We start from the raw sequence: 5,474 nt of genomic DNA on the forward strand, positions 1-5,474 counted from the left end.
GTGTCCACAGGACCCCAGAGCTCCCCAGCTTGAGTCCGCTTCCCGGCATGAAAGCCCAAGGTCACTGGCTTGAGCAAGAGACACTGGCTCGGCTGGAGCCCCAGGCAAGGCGCGTATCAGAAACAACAAAGGACAACTGAAATGAAAGCAACTGCGAGTTGATGGATGCTTCTCACCCTCTCTCTCCCTTCCTGTCTCTCTCTCTCTGAAAAAAAAATTACCTATAAAATAAAAATAACTATAAAGTTATTAAAAAAGAAAATAAAAGAAACTATAAATGACTTGATAAAGAGAACGAGCAAGCCACCACAGGGGTGCCGCTCGCACCGGGCACCTCGGACGGCAGAAGGAGAGCTCGGCTCGCGGGGCCGGGGCGACCGTCCTGTGCGCGGCCCTGCCCTCGCCCACAGCGCACATCTGGAGGCCCCCAGGCCCTCTACAGAGCTGTGACAAGCATCGTGTCCGGTAGTGTTAATATATTTGCCAGACGAATTTGAAAAAATTGCCTCTCATACACTGCACAAAAACCTTTTCGAGATGCTCATCTTCTTTAGTTATTAGAGAAATGCAAATCAAAACTGCAATGAGATACCACCTCACACCTGTTAGATTAGCTATTATTAACAAGACAGGTAATAGCAAATGTTGGAGAGGCTGTGGAGAAAAAGGAACCCTCATACACTGTTGGTGGGAATGTAAAGTAGTACAACCATTATGGAAGAAAGTATGGTGGTTCCTCAAAAAACTGAAAATAGAACTACCTTATGACCCAGCAATCCCTCTACTGGGTATATACCCCCAAAAACTCAGAAACATTGATACGTAAAGACACATGCAGCCCCATGTTCACTGCAGCATTGTTCACAGTGGCCAGGACATGGAAACAACCAAAAAGCCCGTCAATAGATGACTGGATAAAGAAGATGTGGCACATATACACTATGGAATACTACTCAGCCATAAGAAATGATGACATCGGATCATTTATAGCAAAATGGTGGGATCTTGACAACATTATACGGAGTGAAATAAGTAAATCAGAAAAAAACAGGAACTGCATTATTCCATACGTAGATGGGACATAAAAGTGAGACCAAGAGACATTGATAAGAGTGTGGTGGTTACAGGGGGAGGGGGGAGAGGGAGAGGGAAGGGGGAGGGGGAGGGGCACAAAGAGAACTAGATAGAAGGTGACAGAGGACAATCTGACTTTGGGTGATGGGTATGCAACATAATTGAACGACAAGATAACCTGGACATGTTATCTTTGAATATATGTATCTTGATTTACTGATGTCACCCCATTAAAAATAAATAAATAAATAAATAAACCTTTTCGGCTAAATATACAAACACCAATGTATGTTCCTCTGAAAGATGTTTCTAACACTTCATTGGTCACATCAGTATATGTTACGTTCAATGAAAACATTTAAAAACCTGTGACCTTCCTGTCACATGCTACAACATGGATGAACCTTGAGGATATCATACTTCTTTCATATCATCTATCATGAAAGAAGCCAGCCACGAAAACGACAACTACGTATGACTGCCCCCACATGAAGCGTCTCCCGCAGTCGGACTCAGAGACAGAGCCCAGCCCGCCAGTCGCCAGGGTCTGGGCAGCGGGAGACGGGCCCTGGCGCTCCCGCCGGTCCAGGCTCACTGCTGCAGGACGAGAGGCGTTCTAGAGACCTGCTGCACAACACACAACTTCAGAGTAGTTAAGATGGTACAGCGTATGGGATGTGCTGCTTAACTCAGCAAGAGGCTTTTAAAATAACATTTGTCTTGCAAAATTAACGTAAGTTTTAAATGTTTAATTTAATGACTTTAGAGAGAAAGGAAGGGAGAGAGAAACAGGAACATCGCTCTGTCCCTGTATGTGCCCTGACCGGAACCGAACGGGCGACAGCAGCACTTCCGGACGATGCTCTAAGCAACCAAGGCCAGGGCTAAATTAACGTAATTTTAACTTTATTGGTTCTGTAGACTGATTGTTTCAGAGAAACAATAGGCTTCAGGAGTTTAAACTGAGCCTAGTGTGATTTGATATACTTTAGAACATTAAATAGAAATCACTATGTCAACAACAGCAACCAAAACAATGACGTAAGCAAAACAACTCCAGGATATTAAATCACCCCATTTCTTTGTAAAAACTACAGGGTTATGCTTCTGTATAAAGTCTGCATATCTAACAATTAAAAATACTAGCCCTGGCTGGTTGGCTCAGTGGTAGAACATTGGCCCGGTGTATGGATGTCCCAGGTTCAATTCCCAGTCAGGGCGCACAGGAGAAGTGACCATCTACTTCTCCACCCTTTCTCCTTCTCTCTCTCTTTTTCCCCCTCCTGCAGCCATAACTTGATTGGCTCAAGTGAGTTGGCCTTAGGCACTGAGGATGGCTCCGTGGCCTCTGCCTCAGGCACTAAAAAAAATGGCTCTGGTTGCAAAGGAGCAACAGCCCCAGATGGGCAGAGCATTGCTTACCGGTCACGGCGTATAAGGGAGTCCGTCTCTCTGCTTCCCTTCTTCTCACTAAAGAAAATAAAATATAAAAATAAATATCAATACATTAAAATAACCCAGAACGAAATAAAAACCTCAGAATTTATCTAGGTCAGAGCTCTTGTCTTTCAAGAGAGAACACGGTGCAAGACTCAGGGTGTGGGAGGGCTGCACGTGTCTCCACTCACTTTACCTTTGCCTGGCTTGCTGTCTGCGGGCCTCACCTGGCTGAGCTGTTCCAGCTGCTGCTGTTTGCACAGGAAATGTGATCCGCACGATTCTCACCAGTACCTGCTGGGGCTGCGACTGCTGCTGGAAGGCAGAGGGGAGCTGGACCGTCTGCTGGCGAAGGCTTTGCCCACGTCCTCTCTGGGCAGAGCCAGGCTGAGATGACACCGATATCTGGGGCCACAGAACACTTCCTGCTCCATCAGGATTAATGGTGGCAGGTGACCGAGCAGGTAAGATAATTCTTGGATGGGATGAACCACATGCACTTGAAATCCGGGGCACTGACTGCTGAGAACAAAAACTGGGAGGCTGCTGAACTTGTGGCTGTGGCATATACTGAGAAGGCAGCTGCTGGGTCTCCTGCTGGTTACTGGCAACATTCGAATCATGTGGAACCCAGAGAAGACCTATAGGCTTGAGACCTGTCAAGTTTCCTGAAATATATTGAACATCTCCTTGAGAAGGGGCCTGCGGTGCAGCCAGCCCTACATTTGGCGGCTGGCCCCCTGACGGCAGAATGCTGGGCTTGACTCCTGCAGGAGCCCTGGCCCCAGGGATAGAGCCCTGCATGGGGCTGGAACCTTTCACCACAGCTGGAACTACGTGAACAGGGCCCACCAGTTGGACAACATTGTGACTGGCAGAGGTGGCCCTGACCTGGCTGGCCCGGGTTTGTGATGAGCTGGCAGTGGACAGCATGGGGACAACATTGCGACTGGCAGAGGTGGCCCTGACCTGGCTGGCCCGGGTTTGTGATGAGCTGGCAGTGGACAGTATGGCTGTAGGAAGTGTGTTAGCTCCGTTTACTTCCGCAGGAAACATCTGGGGAAGAATTGGCGGCATCGAAGCAGGAGCAGGCGATGGAGATTTACAAGGGTTACTTGCCTGCAGCGGAGTAAAGCTGTCACCTGAGGAATTGCTTCCTGATCTGGACAGAGGACTGACGGATGGAGGTGTGCATAGAGCTGCCTCCCCCAGAACTGAAGACTGAAGGAACACGGACTGAGCCCATTCTGCTTCCCCCCCTGGAGAAAGCTGGCTGAGACTGGCTGAGTCACTGGAGCCCTGTGGCACCTGGACTGGACATGGGATGTTCTCCTGCTCTAATTCCTCAACCCAACTGACTACTTTCCTAGCATTTGTCTTTGGTGCAGACAGGACACTATAGGAATGGTCATCTAAGATGGAGCAGCGTGGAGACATCAGTGTGTCATATCTGAGTTTTTTGCGTGGTTGTATTCCAGAGATAAATGGGTCATTAAGAGACTTCATGAAGCGCAGCTTTGCTCTCTGAGACTCATCTAAGGTTTCGTATTCAAATAGAAAATCATCTTCCTTCTGGGCTGACCAGAATGTTGGTTGTGAATTGTCATAATCGAAAGAGCCCTCCTGTATAGCATAATTCTCCATCTCCACTCCAAAAGGGGTCTCTAAGTCAAAGAGTAGCTGTTCCCATATATCTACAAATCTTTCTGGTCCAGTAATGTTGAGATCATGCTGCTGCCCTGCCTGACTTTCTTGGCTTTTGCTGTGAAAATCCTGTGCCCCTGACTCAGGAGGGAGTGGGCTACAAGACGGCTCCTGCTGCTGATTCAGGGAGGCTGCAGAATACTTCTCTAAGTTTTTTTTCATCAGAGGAGCGTTCATCTTTTGCTTGTTATAGAGCAGTCTGTTTTCAGTGCAAGCTACTGATATAGAAGGATCAAGACACAGGGGTTCAGCTGTAGCTAAGAGCAGCTGGCTCTCAAGTTCAAGTTTGTCTTCCTGGGTCCACATCTGGTTATCGCTAGTAATGGAGTGTATATCGCTAGCTAATGTCTGCATCGTGGGGCGGAGGAGAATATGCCTGCTTTGGTAACCAGAGGGCTTCAAATCACTGCACTGCCTATAGTCCCGTATTTCTGCTATGACACACCCACGATGAAAAATGTTAACCTGAGACTTTTCCAAGAGATCCACCAAAACAGGAGGCAATTCTTCCGCATCTAAGTATTCAAGAAATTCCCCTTCTTCATAAGGCAGCTGAATGGTCTCTGTACATACTTCATTTTCTCCCTTCAGCATCAGTGAATATCCCTCTTTTCCTGGATACAAGTTGACCACTAAACAGGGCAAGGACTCCCTCTTAACAAGCTTCTCTAACAAGTTCACATTGCTTGTTAACTCCTCCGCAACCTCGGGCTCTTTTCCACACTCTTCAACGTATATGTCGTAGAGCTTATCATGGAGAGACTTTTCCCCGCTAGATATGCGTTTCCTTTTAGGAGGTCTCTGTTGGGCATTTTCAATGATACACTCCGCACTATCCAACGCTTGTTCTAAAGCCTTTTGCATTGCGGTATAAAACGGGGCCCCTAAAAGAAAGAAAATAGAAGTGCGCTGATGCACGTGGTTCTGTCTTTTTACTGCTGTATCATTTTGCAAATGCTGCGACTCCACAGTGGAGCGATCAGCCTTACTTAAAACGTACACCAAGAACCCCAGCCCCCCAAAAAGCACTCCACACAGAAAACTTACGATTTTGAGGACCACAGATACGTGCACCAGCCGCCACCTTGCAGTGCCTCGTGGTCTACAGGCTGGGCCGGAAGTGGGTGTGAGCGCCCCCTTTTCTGCACCGCTGGGCTGGCGCAAGCCTCTGTGCGCATGCGCATGCGCGCTCTTTTTACCCACACACTCCGTGGGGAAGCAGCGGGCCTCGAGCTTTATCCCATTGTCGACTGTTGTCA

The 5,474-nt window shown here is 47.9% G+C and overlaps 1 pseudogene; it reads right to left on the minus strand.

The window, feature by feature from the left end:
- Positions 1–1,504: 1,504 nt before the first annotated feature.
- LOC136317857 (transcription factor SPT20 homolog pseudogene) lies at positions 1,505–5,079 on the minus strand (annotated as a pseudogene).
- Between the last annotated feature and the right edge of the window lie 395 nt (positions 5,080–5,474).

This window comes from Saccopteryx bilineata, chromosome X (assembly GCF_036850765.1).
Source record: "Saccopteryx bilineata isolate mSacBil1 chromosome X, mSacBil1_pri_phased_curated, whole genome shotgun sequence".
NCBI classification, from domain to species: Eukaryota; Metazoa; Chordata; class Mammalia; order Chiroptera; family Emballonuridae; genus Saccopteryx; species Saccopteryx bilineata.